This window comes from Nelumbo nucifera, chromosome 3 (genome assembly GCF_055504915.1).
Source record: "Nelumbo nucifera cultivar China Antique chromosome 3, China Antique-T2T, whole genome shotgun sequence".
In the NCBI taxonomy this organism is placed as follows: Eukaryota; Viridiplantae; Streptophyta; class Magnoliopsida; order Proteales; family Nelumbonaceae; genus Nelumbo; species Nelumbo nucifera.
Window position 1 is genome coordinate 35477480 of NC_142651.1, and position 24149 is coordinate 35501628.

The 24149-nt window shown below is 42.0% G+C and overlaps 1 protein-coding gene across 7 annotated transcripts in view; it reads right to left on the reverse strand.

Moving 5' to 3' along the window:
* Nucleotides 1–24149, reverse strand: part of LOC104592889 (exocyst complex component SEC8-like) — a 186147-nt gene that overhangs the window by 137613 nt on the left and 24385 nt on the right. The gene's annotated exons all lie outside the window — the stretch shown is intronic.

A 24149-nucleotide genomic window follows, 5' to 3' on the forward strand; every position in this document is an offset into this window, starting at 1 on the left:
GTCTGAGAGATGCAACTTTCTAGAAAAATGTCATAGGCTAGGTCCATATCCAGCATACCCTCCCAAGACCCAGATAGCCAAAAACAACATTCGGTAATGGCACTTATACTCGTGACATGCCAATCTCTATGGGACTTTTCTGGAAAAAGATTGTTAGACAGTTTTGTATGCCCTTAGCTTCAATCATAATGAGGTACTTTACGAGTTTATTGTAAATGAATAAAAGTGCATATTTGATTCATGTTCCCATGGTATGTTTCTGTGTAATACCCTTAAACTAAACACTTAATGAGACTCGTGTTAGTTTAGAATGTTCACAGCCAGTGGATCGGTCTGGGAAGACCTATCCTAACAAGGCTGACACTGTGGTGCCACCAAGTCGGTTGGGGTGGCCTGTCTCAGCTGCCAGGGTGAGACCCTAGGCACATACAGTGTGGGATTAATTGAATCTATGAACTGGACCAGATTTCCAGTATTGCCCTGGACCTTGGAGATTGATGGGCAAAACTGGAAAGTTACACCCGACCCCTAAACTCGATTATGATACTGCACTAGGTGTCGGATTGGGCTGTCTTTGATGTACCAATCAGTGAGATCCTTAGCGGGGGTCAAAACCTGGGTATGTTGGGACAGTCCGAGAATTCATCTGAGTGGGTGATCATAGTGACAGGATCAGCCCCTTTGTCGGACAAAGGTAATGATCGGGGATGCACTCTCACTGATGGAAACCAAGACTGCCGGCAGCCGATTTCAACCGTTGAGATTTGTTTTGCAAAGTATATTTTATATGAGATATAAAAGTATATATATTATGGTTTCTCAAATGTTTGCAAGAAGGTTTTAATTCCCGAGATCCATATAAGTAGAGAGTGCAACACTGTTCCTTGCAACCGAGGGAGAGGTCCTCCCTTGTCGGGCAGTGTTTGATCATTATGGGCTGAGAGGTTAAGTGTAAGACCATTGAGCATAATACCTGATGGGCTAATCTTGCATCTGCCCACAGTCCCTAGGTGTTACAAGGTGGCTTGGCCCAGGGACCACTTAGGGTAAGTGTTGGGCCGATAGAGCCCATTTGATGGGTTTCAGGGGGTGCACTGTCCTTAACAGTGTATTCGGCCAGGCCTTGTAACAAAGGCTGGGCCGAACCCATGTGGCTGATGTATAGATCAATGCTTGGGTCCCACGCCATACAAGGAAGCCCAACTGGGCAACAGTTAGGAAGGTTAAGTGAGCACATAAGCTTAATGGGCCTAAAGCCCATTTCGAACTGGGCTATTTATCTAGTTAATTAAAGGGGCGAATTTTGAGATGGATTAGCAGATAGGATAGGATCTTGACCCTATCCACTCAGAGAGTCCAGATCTGAATGTGATTCAGATCTAGAAACATCCTAATGAGATTAAGAGAAAGCTAATCTAATCTGCAGATAAGATAAGGGTTTATCCTTATCACCTGAAGAGAAGGCTGATCCAAATATGATTTGGATAAGCAGCTCCTAATGGGATTAGGAGCTGATCCTTTAGGTTAACAAAAGAAGGAGGGGGCGACAGCCTTTAGACATCACATCAGATTTTCTTCAGTGTTGAAAAATCACAAGAAGAGAGAATTCTGCACCCTGCGAATACCCTCTTGCCACCTCCCTGCTCTTGCTGCCCTGTTTGCCAGTTCGATCTCCAGTTGTGGGAGAAGTCAAGATTGGATCTTGACATCAGTTCTTTGAGAATGAATTGATAGGAAGCTGTGGTCACGTGCCATCCTGCTGATTCTTGCGAAGGACAGAGTTCTTGGAGAACACTGCTGATTATGCTCCATCCTGCACTGCGCCATCTCCAGTGGGAGCAGTTTTTGGATCCTTCCTTGGGCGTGAACACCTTCGTTGGGAGATACTACTTCTCCGTATCAGGTATAATCCTCTCCTACACCTTTTGGTTCAGATCTGGTTCAGTTCATGGTTCAAGAATGATCCTTGAAAATATGATTTTCTAAAATAGGGAATGCGATTCCCAGTTGAAGGGAGAGAAAAATTTTTGAAATTCGCCCCTTATTCCACAATCTTTGGGCGTCCATGGGATGGATCTCTCATCCCTTCAGTGGTATCAGAGCCATGGTTCAAATCTTGAACCAATTTGTTTCAGATTTGAACCTGCACAAATGGGCAGAAGGTGTTCGACCCGATTTGCGCAGATATGGGTTTGGGGAAATCTGTTCCCAAAATTAATGGGTGAATTAATCTGAAATTATTTTTCATAAATCTGATTATTATTTAGAACTGTTCTTTATGATTTTCTTGATTTATGGGCTGTTCGTACAAGAGGAGATCGATTTCTTGGTTTGCGCAGGGAACCTGCGATTCTGCAGTTCTTGAATTACATTTGGTCTGTAAATAATTTTTTTTTTTATTTTCTAGACTCAATGTATAGGTATTCGATCTGATGTAATTGTTAATAGAAATAGGATTTCTATTTATTTTATTTTGAATCGAAGATGGCGGCACAGAAAAGGAGATTTCGCAGAGAAGGAGATTTCGCAGATGGGAGAACTACAATCTGCGATTTGCAGTTTATGAAACTGCAAACTGTGATCTAACCTCTGTTTTGCATGATGGATTGTGCGAACAGCCCTGATTGACTGATTCTTGATTTTCTTTTATCAGTATTTAATTTCAGATTATTTTCTTGAATTAAAGATTTAATTAAAGATCAAACCCTAGACCCATTCGAACCAAGAATGGTTCAAATTGTTTGGACCGAATCTAGGGTTTGATCAAGGCTGAAAGTCAGCCCTAATTTTCCCACTAATGGGCCTAAGGATTGATGTTTAATTAAATGGTTAATTTGGCCCAACCTGTAAAGGCCCAGTTTTAAAAGGTTAAAACTGCTAAAAGCCCACTTAACATTTAAAGCTATATGGGCTGAACCATTCGGCCCATGTACCTAGATAATATTAATGGTTAATATTATGGATTTAAAATGGGCTTCAAATGAGCCTTACAGATGATTAATTGATTGGATCGATTTTATCCCTGCATGTGATGTATGGATGTGTGATGTGCTATGTACATGGGCCATAAGTACTTGGCCCATGCTCAATCGACAGTGGCTCTTGCGCACACCATGGCTGAATGCACATCATTGCCATGATGTCCCTTTAGATCATTGGATGACCTCCCTCAGTGGTGGGCCCCACACCTCATCAAGAGGTTACGTGCGAAACCTTGGCTGTTTTAGGCCCACCGAAATCTGGCTTTATGAAAGTCAGTGGGAGCCACTTTGATTTGACCTAAAATTAGAACTAGGGCGTAATTAACTGTTCCCTCCAGCTAATATGAGTGCATGTGATAGGGAGATTCATAGGATGAACTCTCTAAAGGCCTTCCATCATTAGCATGAGGATGGGTCCTTCAGTAATGAGGAAACGCACCAGAAAATGGGCTATCCATTTGCTGTTGGGCTTGTCTAAGTGTTTCATAAGATGATAGGGGCATCATAGACCGATGTGGGAGGGGCTTCACCAGAAAATGGGAACTCTCTCACGGTACCTTGGCGTTCACGAATATGATGGATAAGCACTCACTGGACAGAAATGTTTACCTGAAAACGGCTCTGAACCTTGTCTGACAGAGGTCAAAGGGAAAACTCATATGATGAGTGGATATGATCCTTCACAGAAAGGTGGTGGGGTTATGTAGCTGAAACAGTTGGCTCCATGCACCCCATGTGATTTCCCACATTTCCAGAGACGACTCGTAGTCTCCGTCACCGAGAAAGGAGGGAAATCTCAGAGATGAATAAATGGAAATGGAACGTAGATTAAAATCCATATCTATGAAATGAACATGAATCAAATTAGGTTGTGGACTGATGTTTGCTCTTTTATCAGAAAATGACAAACGGATCATTTGCAAAATTGCTTGATGACAACAAGTTGAAGGGCCCAAACTATGCCGACTGGTATAGGAACCTTATGTTGGTCTTAACCTCTGAAAAGTTGGATAAGGTAGCCAAGAATCCTGCCCCGGATCGTCCGGGAGATAGGGCTTCCGAGGCCCAGAGAAGAGAATACCAAGAATGGGAGGAGAAAAACTCTCTTGCCCGCTGCTATATCATTTCCTCTTTAGACAATCCTATTCAGAGGCAGTTCGATCAGATCGAACTAGCTAAGGACGTACTGGATAGTCTGAAGACAATGTATGAAGAGCAGAATCGTTCTACTCGGCAGAAGGTCTTGAAACAGTTCATGACCGCGCAAATGTCCAAGGGCCAACAGGTTCACAACCATTGTCTTCGGATGATGGGCTATATCAACGAACTGGAGGCTCTTGGATCCGGGCTGGATCTGGTAACACAGATCGATGCTATTCTCAACTCTCTGCCTCCATCCTTTAATCCATTCATCATGAACTACAACATGAACAAGCTAAACATCAGCTTGCAGGAACTCAGCAATATGTTGCAGAGGGCCGAAGAATTGATTAAAAAGAATGAGCCCATTGCCATGCTTGTTGAAACTGGCAAATCGGGCAAGAAAAGGAAGGCAAAGAGAAAGCCCCAGAAGAAGGCTGCCAAACCCAAGAAACAGAGGAAGGACAAGGCATCAGATGCCTGTCATTTTTGCAAGAAGACCGGCCACTGGAAAAGGAACTATCCTGCCTACCTGGAATCCAAGAAAGGTAATTTCAAAACTTGTGTTATAGAAACCAATTTATTGGTAGCTTCTGCATCCTGGTGTATTGACTCTGGGACTTCAACTCATGCGTGTAACTCACTGCAGGGGTTCAAGGTAAGCAGAAGGCTGAGTGAAGGAGAAGTCACACTCTACTTGGGGACTAATTCAACTGTTGTAGCCGCGGCAATAGGAACCATGGAGTTATTTTTTAGAGAAGGAACAATTGTACTGAAAGATTGTCTTTATGTACAAAATTTAAGGAGAAATTTGATTTTTGTTTCAAAACTGTGTGCAGATGGTTATTCTGTCTTCTTAAGTAATACGATTACTATTAAAAGAAATAACAGATTCATCGCATACGGGGAACTGGAGAACGGTCTCTATGTTCTACATCCTTCTCTAGAAACTAACATAACCGAAACTACGTCGGCTGAAATCCCCAAAGAAGAGAACCCGTGATACAGTCAATCCCACGTGTCTGTGGCATTACCGACTTGGCCACATCGGTGTTGACCGAATCACAAGGTTGGTAAAGGATGGTCCTTTGGATTTTCTAACTGTAGAAGATCTTCCCACCTGTGAGCCTTGCCTACAAGGTAAGATGACGAAACGGCCATTTAACGGTAATCCTAAAAGATGTACAGGCACTCTTGACCTAATACATACTGATGTATGTGGTCTCCTGAGTGTTAGGACACAAAACCAACAAGTGTATTTCATCACCTTCACAGATGATTTTTCACGATATGGTTACGTGTACCTAATGAGACACAAGTCTGAATCCTTTGAAAAGTTCAAGGAGTTTAACAAGAGGTCGAGAAACAGTTAGGGAGAGAAATTAAAGCCCTTCGATCAGATCGGGGTGGCGAGTATCTCTCTGACAAATTCAGGGACTACTTAAAGGACAAAGGGATAGTATCACAATTAGCTCCTCCTGCTACACCACAACTTAACGGTGTTTCAGAGAGGAGGAATAGGACCTTATTGGATATGGTCCGGTCGCTTCTCATACACTCAGAGTTACCCACATCCTTTTGGGGTTACGCATTAGAGACTGCGATTTACGTGCTGAATCGGGTTCCAACCAAAACGGTTCCGAATACTCCATATGAAATTTGGACCGGAAAGAAACCAAGTGTCAGACACTTGAAGATTTGGGGTTGTCCAGCACACGTTAAAAGAACGAGTGCAGACAAGTTGGAATCCAAGACCAGCCGTTGCCTATTTATAGGCTACCCAAAAGGCTCTGTAGGTTATCTATTCTATGACCCAAGTGAGCAGAAAGTGTTCTGCAGTCGAAATGCGCAATTCTTGGAAACCGATTACATCCTGGACACCCATCGTCTGGAAATTGTTCTTGATGAGGAGAGCTCAGGAGCAGTGGGAGATGTCCTACAAGTTCCAGGTAGTGACCAACCTAGAAGATCCACTCGGGTATCCAGGCCACCAGTCTGTTACGGTTATGACTAGGATAGTTACCTGGTGGAAACCTTGACTAGTGAGGAGGATCCCGTGACTTACGCGGAAGCTATGTTGGACATAGATTCCCAGAAGTGGGTGGAGGCCATGAGAGCAGAGATGGACTCAATGGAGATCAATGGAGTCTGGACTCTAGTAGATCCGCCCTCCGGGGTAAAAGCAATAGGTTGCAAATGGATTTACAAGAGGAAGAAGGGCCCCGATGGTAAGGTTGAGACCTTCAAAGCTCGTCTGGTGGCGAAAGGGTACACTCAGAAAGAGGGCATCGATTATGAGGAAACCTTTTCGCCTGTGGCCATGCTTAAATCCATTAGGATCCTGCTAGCTGTAGCAGCATCATGATTATGAGATTTGGCAAATGGATGTCAAAACTGCATTCCTGAATGGAGATCTTACTAAAAATATCTATATGCAGCAGCCGCAAGGCTTCATTGCTGCAGGTCAGGAAAACATGGTATGTAAACTTAATAGATCCATTTATGGACTTAAGCAAGCTTCTAGAAGTTGGAACATCCGTTTTGACTCTGTTGTCAAATCGTTTGACTTCGAGCAGAATCCGGATGAACCCTGTGTCTACAGGAAGTACAGTAGAGATAAGGTTACCTTCTTGGTTCTGTATGTAGATGACATTCTACTCATTGGGAATGATGTAGGAATGTTAACTACGGTGAAAGTATGGCTTTCACAGCAATTCTCCATGAAAGATCTTGAAGAAGCCTCCTATATACTGGGTCTTCGACTCTATAAAGATAGATCGAAGCGGATAATAGGATTATCCCAATCTGCTTACATTGACAAAATAGTCAAAAGATATAGCATGGAAAACTCCAAGAAAGGAAATGTTCCTTTCAGGCACGGAGTCAGTCTCTCCAAGAAGATGTCTCCCAAGACCTCTGAGGAGATTGATGGCCTGAAAGACGTTCCCTATGCCTCTGCCGTAGGGAGCATCATGTATGCCATGCTGTGCACACGTCCTGACATAGCTCAAGCAGTGAGTGTAGTAAGCAGATTTCAGGCCAACAGGCAGGAGCATTGGACTGCTGTGAAAAACATACTTAAGTACCTTCGAACGACAAAAGAGTTTTGTCTGGTATTCGACGGTAGCTCACTATAGATCCAAGGGTATACAGATGCCGATTTCCAGTCGGATCCAGATGATAAAAAGACTACATCTGGATATGTTTTCACGATAGGATCGTGTGCTGTTTGCTGGAAAAGCAGCAAACAGGGGTCCACTGCAAACTCCACGACCGAGGCCGAGTACATTGCCGCAAGTGAGGCTGCCAAAGAAGCCGTGTGGATGAAGAAGTTCGTTCACGAGTTGGGAGTGGTTTCGTCCAGCACATCACCCATCCCATTGTTGTGTGACAACAATGGAAGAAGATTGTTAGACAGTTTTGTATGCCCTTAGCTTCAATCAGAATGATGTACTTTATGAGTTTATTGTAAATGAATAAAAGTGCATATTTGATTCATGTTCCCTTGGTATGTTTGTGTAATACCTTTAAACTGAACACTTAATGAGACTCGTGTTAGTTTAGAATGTTCACAGCCAGTGGATCGGTCTGAGGAGACCTATCCTGACAAGGCTGACACTGTGGTGCCACCAAGTCGGTTGGGGTGGCCTGTCTCAGCTGCCAGGGTGAGACCCTAGGCACATACAGTGTGGGATTAATTAAATCTATGAACTGGACCAGATTTCCAGTATTGCCCTGGACCTTGGAGATTGATGGGCAAAACTGGAAAGTTACACCCGACCCCTAAACTCGATTATAATACTGCACTAGGTGTCGGATTGGGCTGTCTTTGATGTACCAATCAGTGAGATCCTTAGCGGGGGTCAAAACCTGGGTATGTTGGGACAGTCCGAGAATTCATCTGAGTGGGTGATCATAGTGACAGGATCAGCCCCTTTGTCGGACAAAGGTAATGATCGGGGATGCACTCTCACTGATGGAAACCAAGACTGCCGGCAGCCGATTTCAACCGTTGAGATTTGTTTTGCAAAGTATATTTTATATGAGATATAAAAGTATATATATTATGGTTTCTCAAATGTTTGCAAGAAGGTTTTAATTCCCGGGATCCATATAAGTAGAGAGTGCAACACTGTTCCTTGCAGCCGAGGGAGAGGTCCTCCCTTGTCGGGCAGTGTTTGATCATTATGGGCTGAGAGGTTAAGTGTAAGACCATTGAGGATAATACCTGATGGGCTAATCTTGCATCTGCCCACAGTCCCTGGGTGTTACAAGGTGGCTTGGCCCAGGGACCACTTGGGATAAGTATTGGGCCCATAGAGCCCATTTGATGGGTTTCAGGGGGTGCACTGTCCTTAACAGTGTATTCGGCCAGGCCTTGTAACAAAGGCTGGGCCGAACCCATGTGGCTGATGTGTAGATCAATGCTTGGGTCCCATGCCATACAAGGAAGCCCAACTGGGCAACAGTTAGGAAGGTTAAGTGAGCACATAAGCTTAATGGGCCTAAAGCCCATTTTGAGCTGGGCTATTTATCTAGTTAATTAAAGGGGCAAATTCTGAGATGGATTAGCAGATAGGATAGGGTCTGGACCCTATTCACTCAGAGAGTCTAGATCTGAATGTGATTCAGATCTAGAAACCTCCTAATGAGATTAGGAGAAAGCTAATCTAATCTGCAGATAAGATAAGGGTTTATCCTTATCACCTAAAGAGAAGGCTGATCCAAATATGATTTGGATAATCAGCTCCTAATGGGTTAGGAGCTGATCCTTTAGGTTAACAAAAGGAGGGGGCGGAAGCCTTTAGACATCACATCAGATTTTCTTCAGTGCTGAAAAATCACAAGAAGAGAGAATTCTGCACCCTGCAAATACCCTCTTGCTGCCTCCCTGCTCTTGCTGCCCTGTTTGCCAGTTCGATCTCCAGTTGTGAGAGAAGTCAAGACATCAGTTCTTGGAGGAAGAATTGATAGGAAGTTGTGGTCACGTGCCATCTTGTTGATTCTTGCGAAGGACAGATTTCTTGGAGAAGAACACTGCTGATTCTGCTCCATCCTGCGCTGCGCCATCTTCAGTGGGAGCAGTTTTTGGATCCTTCCTTGGGCGTGAACACCTTCGTTGGGAGATACTACTTCTCCATATCAGGTATAATCCTCTCCTACACCTTTTGGTTCAGATCTGGTTCAGTTCATGGTTCAAGAATGATCTTTGAAAATATGATTTTCTAAAATAGGGAATGTGATTCCCAGTTGAAGGGAGAGAAAAATTTTTTAAATTCGCCCCTTATTCCGCAATCTTTGGGCGTCCATGGGATAGATCTCTCATCCCTTCAAAGATAACCAAGTCTTGTGTGATTTGAAGCTAGGTTGAAGTTCCACCATATCTACCATCTCAACAATTTTTTATTTTTCTTCAAAGTTCTCTATATCCAATCCACTAGTTATGAATGTACTTGAATTAGCTCTCAAGTAAGCATTGTTACTTTAGTTCTCCTCTAAGAACGTTTTGGATTATTGACTCAAGGGCATCAAATCACATGACTTGTGATACCCCCTGCTCTTCTTATACATCTTATTCTGGAAATACTCAAATTATCACAGCCAATGAAAATAAACTCAACATCCTTAGCATCAACAATTTGAATTTGTTACTACCCCTTTAGGTTCCTTGCATTTAAATCAGGTATTATTTGTCTGTAAATTGGCCACTAATTTGATATCAATTGGTCAATTAATTGACAATGGCTACATTCTTCATTTTTCTCATGATGGTTTCTTGATACAAGACCAACACATTGGGAGAGTGACTGGGAGGGACTGTAAACTTGGATGTCTCTTTGCCTTTGGAATTTAGAAGTGCTTGTGGTTCTCATCATGCTTGTTTTTTTGCTTCTTCTTCTAATGCATCTCATGATACTTCTTTGCAGCTTCAGCACTGCCATCTAGGTCCACATTTTGATAAACTTTGTTTTATTGCTCATTCTCATCTTTTGAAAGGAAAATCGTCACCTTTAGAGTCTTCTATTAAGTAATATACCATGCTCTTTATGTAAAAGCACCATTTTACCTTTTCCTATTAAAAACTGTCACTATTATACACCATTTGAGATTGTTCATAATGATGTTTGGGGGGCTTGTTCCTGTTTTGTCTAGACCGGGTTTCAAATATTATACTCAATTTACATGGATCTACTTTTTACGTAAGAAAAGTGCAGTTTTTTCTCATATTAAGAATTTTTGAGATATGGTTGAGACTCAATTTTCTATCAACATAAATTCTTTGCACAAATTTAGAGAGAGAATATATGGATGGTCGATTTCATAATGAACACATGGTATTTATCTCAAGATCATGTCCTATCACACTACAACAAAATGGTGTTGCCAAACAAAAGAATTATCATCTCATTGAAATAACTCACACACTTCTTCAAGACTCTAGTGTTCATCCCACTTTTTAGGCTGAAGCTATTACCACCTCAGTATATCTTAGAAACTAACTTCCTTCAAATACTCTCTCCAACGTTTCCCCCTTTCAATGATTTTATCATCATTCTCCTGATTATGTATGTCTTTGTTGGATATGGTCCAAATCACAAAGGGTTACTTTGTTATGACCCTAAAATCTTTGTCACTCTCCCAAAATGTGATTTTTCTTGAACAAGTTCTTGCTTTGAGATTGTGGTTAACTTTCCCCGTGTCTCCCTGACTATTCTTCACGATTTTGATGTTTCTAGCCCTTTTGTGGAAAATGTTCAAACTCAGGCATCCACACCCTTGCAGGTCAACCAACACCATTGACACACATTCCTTCTTTGACTACCTTGGACAATGGTTCTTCATCTCCATCATTACCTATAAGTATGGTTCGCAATATCGATGATATTTGGAGATATATCCCTGAAATATCCCCATTTTCTAGGTGTCAATATGAAATATTCTAGGAATCCTTTTTTTTTCAAATATCCCCGATATTTTGCCGATATGTTAGTGATATTTCAGATTGCATTGATAAACTATATATTTAAAATTTAAATTTTAGAATATTATTAAAAAATTTTCAATATTTCATTAAAACCATCATAATTTTTTAAAAATGTTTTCCTAAAAGACCAACAAGGAATTGGTGATTAGATAATTACTTACTACTTTTATATGGTTCACTAAGTCACTTTAATTCAAAAGAAAAAGAAAAATGCATATAACTACAAAAGAATATTTTAATATAATCAAAACATACAAAAACAATAAAGAAGAGAAGATGGCTAAAGATCAAAAGGGAGACAGAGAAACATACCTATTACAGTCTTAATTTTTCCTATACGAATTATATTGTTCTTTGCAATGATTTTGAGCCTTAACACACAATTATATTTCTTCTAATGATCTCTTTAAGGTTTATTAACTAATTCTATATTTCCATAAAGCTTTCCTGTTTTTTAAAATTTTCCAAATATCTTAACGAAATATCCCCAAAATTTCTCCAACTCTACAAGGCAAAAATGTTCATCGATATCAAAATTATGAACCATGTCAAAAAGTACTTTTCCACCTACTTATTTGTCTACTACTTGTGTCATTCTTCTCATGTATCCCATCCTCTTAACTGCTATGAGTTTCCTTCCCCCATGTAGTTCTATCTCTGTTGTTTTTCATGCTAAAAAGATACCTTTCACTTTACTAGAAAGCTATTAGTATTCCTTGTTTTTCATCAAATCATCAGGTACCTTTGTGTCTATCTTGAGCACAGTTTTTTTTTTCCATCTTCCTCAACACCTCATCTCATATCTACTCTAATGCTAACTAGGCAAGATGTCTAGATACATGTTGCTCCACAATAGGATGGTGCATAATTTTGGGTACTCTTATTTTGTGTAAATACAAAAAATAACCCACTATGCCCAAATCATCTGCCGAAGCAGAGTATCATGCCATGTCTATTGCCTAGTACAAGATTATTTCGTTAAGGGGTCTTCTTCAAGAATTTGGCATCCCCCTCACTGACCCTACACCACTATACACAAGCAATAGTTTTATACATATTTCTTCCAATCCCATCTTTCATGAGCATATCAAGCAAATTGAGGTTGATTGTCATTATCCAATATTAATTTCTTGCTAGCATTATTACTCTTCTATATGTCTCCTCTGACCTTCAAATTGCCAACATCTTCACCAAAGCTACGACACACGTGCATCCTGAGTTTCTAGTGGACAAACTAATGGTGACCCCAAATCAGTTTGAGGAGGAGGGTAGACAGATTCGCAAATAGTGTGTTATTTTTCATTTATTGCTTTTTGTTTATCCTTTTTATCTTATTGTAATAAGATAAGGCCATTTGTAGTTTATCATATATCTTGTGCCTAGAGAGCATTTTGTTGCATTTATAAATATATTATGCCCCCTTAAAAAATGTACCCTTTGGAGGTGGAGGCATTCATTTGAATAGACCTCCTAAACGTTCTCTCCTCTTTGCTATTGACATGAAACCCTAGAAAGTGTGACAATTGGCTTGTCTTACTTGCACACTACTCAAACCTTGAACCCTGTGGAGTCTTATCCTCAACTCTTTCTTGTGAAGCCTCATCGTTATGACCTTTAATATTGCCTGATGATGCCAATCTACTTACCAAGAGCTTAACATTAGTACTTTATACTTTATCATTCCTAACATCTCTCTTATTATTGATGAATTCACCACCATTTCTTACCTCCACTGTTTGAACCCCAACATCTCTAGATCCCCTCAAGTCATTGGCACTATAACTATCTTGAATCATGCTTAGCCTTGTTCTTGTCTTCAATGTTGAAAATGCCACACTAGGATTTGGATTGATTTGTTTATTATGGGTGACCAAACCACAAGGCTTTCCAGATTCATACCTTGCAGCCACCTAGATCCATTCATCCTGCACTTTCTCCCCAACCTTTTCTTTTTATGTTATTGCTTATTGAAATAGCATCTCCCCTGTTAGAGCTAGACGAATAAGGGTAGATTAGTCATTTTATTTCTGTTAAGTTATGTGCTTATGTGGCAGTCTTAATAGTGACTTCCTGTCCCATACTTAAGTGGGGGCAGTTTAGTCTTTGTACTACTAATTAGAGGCTAATCCATATTAAGGGTCGACTGATAGGGTTTATTCTATCAGGTTTGACTGTTCTCTTCATCTTCTTCTTCTTCTTCTTCTTCTTTTCTCCTGGTTCGAACTACTGTCGCTACAGAACAAACATTCCTCTTTTCTCAGTTCGTCTGAACAGCACAAACATGGTATCAGAGCCAGGTTGACAGCAGTCGATTACAGCTTCCTCAACATATATTTCTCAGTTCTTTTTTTTTACGTTTTTCTCTGGTGCGAGAAATCTGGGGTAGAAGACTGCGACACTACCCAGATTCCTGCGGCAACTTCTAGGGTTCAGAGGTTGGACTTCTGGTGACAGGGAAAGAGAACAACAGTCGAGTGACCAGAAAGAAAAGGTTTTTTTTTCCGTGTAGAGTGCTGTCACCATGGGTGTGACAGCTGTGGTGGTTGAGTAGGTGCAGTGGTGGTGGTCTGAACCCTCTAATGAGCAGTTTCAAGTGGGATTCTTTGTGGTTTTAAATATGCATGTTAGCAGTACAGTGGTGGTTGAAGTGGCCGAATGTATGCTAAGGCCAGTACTTGGTGATTGCAAGTGTGCTTGTGTGGTAGCTAACGAACTGTAGTGCAGTGGTTGGAACTGTTTTTTTTGTGTGTGACGGGCAGAACCGATTATGTAGACTGGAATGGCTTCGAAGGGAGATGTGAGTGGTGACCATGTTGTGGGTTGTAAATGGGTGTATACTGTTAAATACTTGCCAAATGGTAGTGTGGAGCGTCTGAAGGCCAGACTTGTTGCAAAAGGTTATTCACAGTTGTATGGAGTGGACTATATGGAGACCTTCTCTCTAGTGGCTAAGATTGGCTCTGTTCGTGTCTTAATTTCCCTAGCAGTTATGTATGATTGGCCCTTGTTTCAACTTGACATTAAAAATGCCTTCCTTCATGGTGACCTTATGGAGGAGGTATATATGGAGCAACCACTTGGGTTTGTTGCTCAAGGGGAGGATGGTAAGGTGTGCAGACTGAAAAAGGCAATTTATGGGTTGAAACAATCGCCTCGTGCTAGGTTTGGGAGGTTTAGTGAAGTGGTGAAGAATTTTGGAATAAAACAATGCCAGGTTGACCACTCGGTGTTCAGCTATGATTCAAAAGCCGGAAAGATTTTATTAGTTGTCTATGTGGATGATATTGTCATAACTGGTAGTGACAAATTGGGGATCGATAAACTAAAGGTCTTTCTGCAAAATCATTTTCAAACAAAAGACCTTGGGACATTGAAGTATTTCATGGGTATAGAAGTTGCTAGATCGAGACAAGGTGTAAACCAATGTCAAAGAAAATATGTTCTTGATCTGCTGGATGAAACAGGACTATTAGGTGCAAAACCGGCTGAAATTCCCATGGAGCCAAATGCTAATTTGAGCAATGATACAGGGGAAATATTTGATGATCCTAGAAGGTATAGACGGTGTGAATAAACCCTAGTTGATTCCAGGTCAAAGTAGAGAAGAAAGAAGAAGAAAGAAAAGAGAAAGAAGGAGAAGAATATTCAGCCAGACTAGAAGAGAGAATGTGAAAAAATCACTCTCCTAGCCGCCCCACTTGGATTTTATTCATAAAACTTGGAGTTACAAGAAAGACAGTTTTGTCCCTCATATAAGATGGGACACATAACTTAAAACAGATACAATAGACCTTTCACTTTCAAGAAGATAAAACCAAAATGACCTAAATACCCCTAACTCGAGCACTCTAACACTCCCCCTCAAGCTGGAGAGTATATATCATATAGTCCCAGCTTGTTACAAATGTAATCTATTCTTCCCCGAGACAATCCCTTTGTGAAGAGATATGCCCACTGATTTCCGGAGCTCACATGAGATGTAGTAATTACCCCACTTATCACTTTCTCTCTCACAAAGTGACAATCCACCTCAATATGTTTAGTTCTTTCATGGAAGACGGGATTGGATGAGATGTGAACAGCAGCTTGGTTATCACAGTATAGTTTCATGGGTTTGTCAATTGAGAACCCCATCTCCTGTAGTAAGTTTTTCAACCATACTAGTTCACATGTGGTATGGGCCATAGCCCTGTACTCTGCTTCTGCACTACTTCTTGCCACCACTGTTTGCTTCTTTCTCTTCCAAGTTACAAGATTGCCACCCAGGAAGGTACAATACCCTTTGGTTGATCTCCTGTCTGATATAGAGCCAGCCCAGTCAGCATTTGTGTATCCTACTATCTCAAGAGTTCCACCCTTTTGGTATAACAAACCACGACCTAGAGCACCCTTTAGGTACCTAACAATTCTCAGAACAGCTTCCCAGTGAGGAACCCGGGGATGTTGCATAAACTGACTCACCACACTCACAGCGAATGATATATCTGGTCGGGTAATGATCAGATAGTTCAACTTTCTCACCAACCTTCTGTATCTTCCAAGATCATCAAACTCTTCATCGGCATCCACACTTAACTTGGCATTGAGTTCCATAGGAGTCTCTGCTGGTTTAGCACCTAACAACCTTGTTTCTTCAAGTAAATCAAGAACATATTTTCTCTAACATAGGTTGATCCCCTATTTTGACCTCGCAACCTCAATCCCTAGGAAATACTTTAGCTTCCCCAGATCTTTCCTATTGAAGTGGTCTTGTAAGAATTTTTTCAGCATGTCAATGCCATTGTTATAACTTCCAGTTATGACAATATCATCTACATACACGACTAGCAAGATTGTCCCATCCTTTGAGTTATAGCTGAACACAGAATGATCAACCTGACACTGTTTCATCCCAAAGGCCTTCACCACTTCACTGAACCTGCCAAACCATGCACGTGGAGATTGTTTCAGTCCATAGACTGCCTTTTTGAGCCTGCACACCTTACCAGCCTCTCCCTGAGCAACAAACCCTGGTGGTTGCTCCATATACACCTCCTCAACAAGATCACCATGTAGGAAGGCATTTTTTATATCAAGTTGCACAAGAGGCCAATCATACATAGCAGCTAATGAGATTAACACCCGAACTGAACCAATTTTAGCCACAGGAGAGAATGTCGCCATATAGTCCACACCATATAACTGAGCATAGCCCTTGGCCACTAACCATGCCTTCAATCGTTCCACACTGCCATCAGGAAGATGCTTCACTGTATAGACCCATTTACACCCAACAGTGTGTTTACCAGGAGAAAGGGTGGTGAGTTCCCACGTGTGATTATGTTGTAGAGTAGAGAGTTCTTCTTCCAAGGCTTGCCTCCACCCTGAGGAGGTAAGGGCTTCCTGTATAGTCTTGGGAATGGGAAACGATGAGAGTAATGATATAAACTTGCAAAGAAAAGCAGAAAGGTGAGCAGTGGAAACATAGTCTGAAATGGGATGAGAAGTACAAGTGCATTTACTTTTCCGCAAAGCAATAGGAAGATCAAGATCTGAGGAAGAAGGAGCAGTAGTAGGATCTGTCGACAGGTGCTGAAGTGGAGGAGGGGCCGAAGCACTTCTGAGGGTATACACTTGAGTAATTGGCGGACTCTCTGTAGTAACAGGCATATGATGTGCATCTGCAGTAGGAATGGGAGCTGCGGGGAGAGGGTCCATAACCGGTACAGGAAGAGGAACCATAGAGGGAGAAGAAGAGACCCTGACATCTGAGAAAAATGGAACTGATTCAAAGAAGGTGACATCAGAGCACACAAACAATTTATGAAATTTTGGGTTATAACACTTATACCCTTTCTGAGTCCTCGAGTAGCCAAGAAAAATACACTTCGTAGCTCGAGCATCTAGCTTGTCTACTCCAGGCCCCAAGTGTTGAACAAAACAAACACAACCAAAGACTCTTGGGGTGAGAGGAAATGGAGACAAAGTGGGAAACAACACGGAGAAAGGGGATTGACTTCCAAGGATTGACATGGGCATCCGATTTATCAAACAACATGATGTAAGAACAGCATCACTCAAAAAATGCTTTGGGACATGCATATTGATCATCAAGGATCGAGTAGTTTCAAGAAGATGTCTATTTTTCCATTCAGCTACACCGTTTTGTTGCGGGGTGTAGGCACAAGAAGTTTGATGAATTATTCCATGATGTTCTAGGTATTGCTGAAATGGTGAGGAGTTGTATTCTTTGGCATTATCAGAGCGAAGTATTTTCATATGAACACCAAATTGAGGGCGTATTTCAGCATGAAATTTCTGAAAAATAGAGAACAATTCACTACGGTCTTTCATAAGATAGATCCATGTCATCCTTGAAAAGCCATCAACAAAGATTACAAAGTACTTAAACCCATTGTATGACAACTATAACTGGACCCCATACATCAGAATGAACTAAAGCAAAAGGACTAGAGACACGACTATCAGTTCTTGGACTAAATGAGACTCGATGATGTTTTCCCAACTGACATGACTCACAATCTAACGAAGAAAGATAACTCAAAGAAGGAACTAGCAGCTTCAAAGCCTTGAGAGAGGGATGACGGAGTCTGCAGTGCCATTGGAGAGGAGTAAGAGACGACTGAAAAGCCACTGGGGGGCCACCACCATCAAGGTAATACAAACCACCCGCTTCATGCCCTCCACCAATCTTCTTCCCCGTCTTGAGATCCTGAAACACACAAGAAGAATGAAAGAAGGTTACAGAACAATTAAGAGACTTGGTTAATCTGCTAACAGACATAAGATTAAACGGGAACTTTAAGAACATATAAAACAGATGCCAGAGACAAGGAGGAGAAATCAACATCACCAACACCACAGATAGGAGATGTAGAACCATTAGCAAGGGTAACTGACTGAGATGTGGAGCGAGAAAGGGAGGAAAATACATCAAGAGTCCCAGACATATGGTCCGAGGCTCCGGAATCAATGATCCAGGGTCAGGCTTTGGAAGCTAAGCAAGCCATACCTGAATGGGCAAATGTAGCTGTGTTCTGCTGAGATGTTTGAAGGAACTGCTCATATACTGCCCGTGGTACACTCACCATTTCCTGCCCGGAAGCACAAGCGGCTGTGGAGGGGGTTGGGGCAGTTTGCTGGCTTTCAGTAATTGTGCTACTACTCTTAGATGTAGCATGCTTAGCCCAAGTGTTGGGTGGACCACGCAAATCATAGCAGAAATTAACTGTGTGCCCCTCTAAGCCACAATGTGTACATTTTCTCTGTGCATTACTCCTTCCTCTTCCACGGCCTCCCCCTGACTCTCGGCTTCCAGTCCGGCCACTAGCCCGGTTAAACATGTGTCCACCACGATTGCTTCGAGGGCCACTGCTGCTACCACCACTTCTACTTCCACGACCAGTCACTACCAAACCAGATCTATCAGAGAAGGAAGAATGTTCCACCGGCTCAATGGATGTCCTTTTAAGACAGGCAAAAGCTTCTTCAAGTGAAGGGAGAGCTGATCCCCCCAATATCTGTGCTCTGACAGGCTCATACTCAGCCTTCAAGCCCACAAGAAACCTAGTCACATCAAGTTGTTCACATTGCTTTTGTTGGATCTGGACATCTGATGTTAGAGGGTGATACACATTTAGCTCATTGCGGATGTTCCTCAAACTTGCATAATACTCCTCTAAGCTTTGACTTCCTTGCTTCAAATTGAAGTACTCTTGGTATAACTGATATACCCTAGTTGTGTAGTCTTGTCCAGAATACAACTTTTTAGCATGATCCCAGATCTCTTTGGCTGTATCTAGGAACATGAAATTCACACTAATCTTTGGTTCCATGCTGTTCCAAAGCCATGTCATTACCTGTGCATCATCTTGTTCCCAATCACTGAACCCAGGAGAATTAGAGGAAGGTTTCTCCTCCCTCACATGTTTTACTTTCCTCTTAGCCTTCAAGAACACCTCCACAGATTTTGCCCATGGTACATAGTTCTCACCATTCAACTTGATGGATGTCATTTGAACACTTATATAATCTGAAGAAAGCATGATGCTGGTTTTGTTGTCATTCCCATCTACGGAAGAAGCCATCTCCATTATTTCACCTTCAAGTATACAACACAACCACACACTCTTTCACACGGCTTATCTCACTTATAGCACCACCAACCCCAGCTTTAAATACACATTACACACCACACACTAAAGCTGAAATCACTCAGTCTCCACATCAAACACTTGAGTTGCACACTGCAGAACTGATTACACACAAGGTCTAGGACACAACCACCACCACCACCAATCACCACGACACAACCACCACCAATCTACAGCTGTTGTGAACTTCAGCAGTCGACAACTCTTCTTTCAGCATACATATGAAGAGAAATGCAGAGGAATACGACTGAAATGCATATCAGTCACACCGAGCATCACCACAACCAACTTTTGAAGCAACAAGAAAATATTCACAGTCCCTTACTTGGGACAAACAACAGTAGTGTTCATACCTATCCACATTCAGCCCTCTTCGATACTGAATAGAGGGTTTAGTATACCACTTCAACGACCACCACAACAACGACTGGAGACATTCTCACCTCCAGACCCACAAAACGACAGCTCCTTTTCAGCCCCTTATCGAACCTCCACTCAGGTCAATCGAAAAAGAAGAAGACGACTGTGAAGGCTGGCGGCGAACCCAGAAAGAGAACAACAACAAGAAAGAAATAAGGATACGACCTTACAGCTCTGATACCATGTGAATAAACCCTAGTTGATTCTAGGTCAAAGTAGAGAAGAAGGAAGAAGAAAGAAAAGAGTAAGAAGGAGAAGAATGTTCGGCTAGACTAGAAGAGAGAATGTGAAAAAATCACTTTCCTAGCCGACCCACTTGGATTTTATTCATAAAACTTGGAGTTACAAGAAAAACAGTTTTGTCCCTCATATAAGATGGGACACATAACTTAAACTCAGATACAATAGACCTTTCACTTTCAAGAAGATAAACCAGAATGACCAAAATACCCCTGACTCGAGCACTCTAACAGACGGTTAGTGGGGAAGCTGAACTATTTGACTATCACGAGACTAGACATCTCCTTTGTAGTCAGTGTGGTGAGCCAATTTATGCAGAACCTCGGATACCTCACTGGGATGCAGTTCTTAGAATTGTAAGGTACCTGAAGGGAGATCCAGGCCGTGGGTTATTGTACAAACCAGAAGGAAGACTTGAAGTAATTGGGTATACAGATGCAGATTGAGCACTCTGTGTCGGATAAAAGATCTACTACAAGTTACTGCACATTTTTTGGAGGAAATCTTGTGACATGGAAGAGTAAGAAGCAGACGGTTGTGGTAAGGAGCAGTGCTGAAGCTGAGTACAGAGCCATGGCACACACTACATGTGAATTAGTATGGCTGAGGAATCTCCTACAAGAAATCGGGTTCTCCATGGATAGACGTACAAAATTGTACTGTGACAATCAAGCTGCACTCCACATCTCATCCAACCCTATTTTTCATGAGAGAACAAAGCACATGGAGATTGATTGCCACTTTGTGAGGGAGAAGGTCCTTACTGGAGAGATAAGCACAGAACATGTGGGCTCAGGTGATCAATGGGCAGATTTGTTTACAAAAGGCTTAAGCTTAGGGAGAGTGAACTATATATGTAACAAGCTGGGATTATATGACATATATTCTCCAGCTTGAGGGGGAGTATTAGAGCTAGCCGAATAAGGGTAGATTAGTCATTTTATTTCTGTTAAGTTATGTGCTTATGTGGCAGTCTTAATAGTGGCTTCCTGTACCATAATTAAGTGGGGGCAATTTAATCTTTGTACTACTAATTAGAGGCTAATCCATATTAAGGGTCGACTAATAGGGTTTATTCTATCAGGTTTGACTGTTCTCTTCATCTTCTTCTTCTTCTTCTTCTTCTTCTTTTCTCCTGGTTCGAACTACCGTAGCTACAGAACAAACATTCCTCTTTTCTCAGTTCGTCTGAACAGCATAAACATCCCCAATTCATCCATCTCTTTTCATCTACTTACACTCTTTTATGTTTGTACTAATCTTTTGACCAGCATTTCCAACTTTACCCCTATTCCTGTTACGGAATCCATCTACGTCAATCTCATCATTTGACCCTGTTAGAATGTTAGAATGAAGTCTCTTTGTATGAGTGTTCGGCTGATAAGAGTTCTTATTAGCCCATACTTAAGTTTAAGTTATCCTGTAACTGGGCCAGTGTTAATGGGCCTAAGCCTGTTTAATGTTTTAAGTTAACTGGGTGTCCCATCACTAATCAGGGGCATTCCAGTAATTACTTGTATCATTGTACTACATTCAAATATAAATAATAGCATGGTCGACTGGGCAGTTCAGTTTGACACTCACAGCATACCAATGGTGTTCTTCTCCTCTACTCTACTTCGAGTACAGCTCTCAAGCTCACATGGTATCAGAGCACTAGCTTCTCTTTGGTTTCAGCTGGCATACCAGCTTCTACTCTCTCTTCTCTTGCTGTTCTTTCCATCTTCTTTCTTCTTTTCTGGGTTGCTGAAAAAACTAGGGTTGTAAGAGAATAAAGCAGATTCGAACCTAGGGTTTCCCTTGGTTGTAGGGCTCAAGGAAGGTAAGGCCCAGAAGTGGATGTCCTACTAGGTTCCTTTTTCAGCAAATAGTAGCTATTTGGCTACTAAGAGAGGTCTGTATAGGACAGACCTAGTTGAGGACTGATTTCAGCAGTCCAAGCCCTAGCCGAAAGGGGGAGAGCTTCTCCACAACTGCAGCTTCGAAGCCCCAGCAAAACCAGCATAGCACAGTGGTAAACAGCTCCAAGTTCAGGTTGGTTATCAGTCCGGAACCTCTCACCACTGCTGTACCCGAACTGCTTCAGCTCAAGTGAAAATTACCCAGGGAGCTGCCAGCTCCAGATTGTCCAGCACTGTGAACACTTCGGCGAGCTCTAAACCTACTCTAAGACTGAAGTCAGCATGTCCTCACTATCCGGAGAAGTTTCCGTTGAGATAACAGACCTGCCGCAAGGTTCTCTAACCTGGAAAACCCTAATCTGCACAGTTTACAGATTACAAACGTGTTGCTGGATGAGTATAACTTCAAAGAGTGGTCCGTCTCAGCAAGGCTGTTCATTATTTCTCGTGATCTCACAGGCAAGCTGGATGGAGACAAAAAAGAACCTGAAGTTGGCAGTCCTGAGCATGTCGTGTGGCGCAAGGAGAATGCCACACTCATGTCTTGGTTGCTGGCCTCCATGACTCCTCAGGAGGCTAGAACTGTTCATCATTTCCCCACAGCCGCTAAGATTTGGGAGAAAGTATCCAAGACCTACGGCCAGAAAAAGAACAATGCTAGAATCTACAGATTGAACCAAGATATTGTAGCTCTAAGGCAAGGAGACATGTCCGTGGCAACATATTTTGCAACCCTGGAAGGCCTTTGGGAAGAGCTTGATCATCACTTGATATTGGATTGGGAAAATGCCAGGGACAAGGGGAGACATGACAAGCAAATTGAAGAGAGCAGAACCTTCAAGTTTCTGGCTGGCCTAGACCCAGTATATAAGGGTACAAGGTCACAAATTCTAGGCAGAGATGAATTACCAGAGCTTCACCATGTCTATTACCTAGTGAGGAATGAAGAAGTCAGGACAAGGGAGATGCAAATTGACTCCCAAACACAGTCAATTGAACTATCTGGAGAACATTCAGCCCTAGTCTCCACTAAGGGAAATAGATATCCAGACAAGAAGTCCCTCAAGTGTACCCATTGTGGTGGTGAGAAACACACAAAGGAGAAATGTTGGGTCTTGTATCCTCATCTGAAGCCAGCTGCTTTGAGAAAGGACAAAAGACAACATAAGGGTCACACAGCAAGTGGGAATCTTGCCACCAACAACAGTAGTGACAACTCACAAAGTACTCCGATAGTGTCCTCTTCCTCCACAGGGTAGGCTGCCGACTCCTCTGGACCAAGTACTTTGGGCTTCACGGCTAGTGAGGTAGAGATTCTCAGCCAGGCATTAGCCCGTCTGAAGAACAATTCTTTAGCATCCACCTCTCTTTCTAGATCAGGTACAGTCTCTGCCTTTAGTGCAACTAGTTCCGTTGATTCCACCTCTTGGGTGATTGATTCCGGAGCAACTGACCATATGACACATATGTCCTCCTTATTCTTTTCATATTATTTGTTGTCTGACCAAGATAAGATGAGAGTGGCTGATGGGTCTCTCTCCACCATCTCTGGAAAGGGGGTGGTTGACCTAAGCAAGGACCTCTTTCTTAAATCAGTCCTACATGTTCCTAGTCTTACCTCAAATCTTTTGTCTGTTTCAAAGCTTACAAAAAATTTGAACTGCAGTATAACTTTTTTTCCTACTCATTGTGTCTTCCAGGACAGATTGACGAGGAGAACGATTGGGAGTGGTCATGAGTATGGGGGCCTCTACTATTTTGATGTAGACATCGGCTCAGCCCTACAAGCTTCTACTACTACTAGTCCGGAAAGTGTGGAGTTAATAGCTAGGCTGCACCTATGGCATGCTAGGCTAGGTCATGTGTCTTTCTCTTCTTTAGCAATGTTGTTTCCCAAATTGTTTAAGGGAATTCCAAGTCAGAATTTAATTTGTGATGTGTGTCAAATGTCAAAACAATGTAAAACAGTGTATCCAACTTCTAATAATGAAATTCGAGCTCCTTTTGATTTGGTTCATTCTGATGTTTGGGGACCTTCACCCATTGTTTCCATGGATGGCTTCCGTTACTTTATCAGTTTTATTGACCATTATTCTCGATGCACATGGATTTATCTGTTAAAAGGGCGAGATGAAGTACCACAGATAACTATGGCTTTTTGCAAGATGATTGAAACACAATTTGATAAGAAGATTAAGCAATTCTGGTCAGACAATGCGGCTGAATACTTTGAAAGATCCCTGAACTCATTCATGGAAGATGCAAGCATGTTACACCAATCATCTTGTGCTAACACCCCTCAACAAAATGGGGTTGCTGAGCGCAAGAA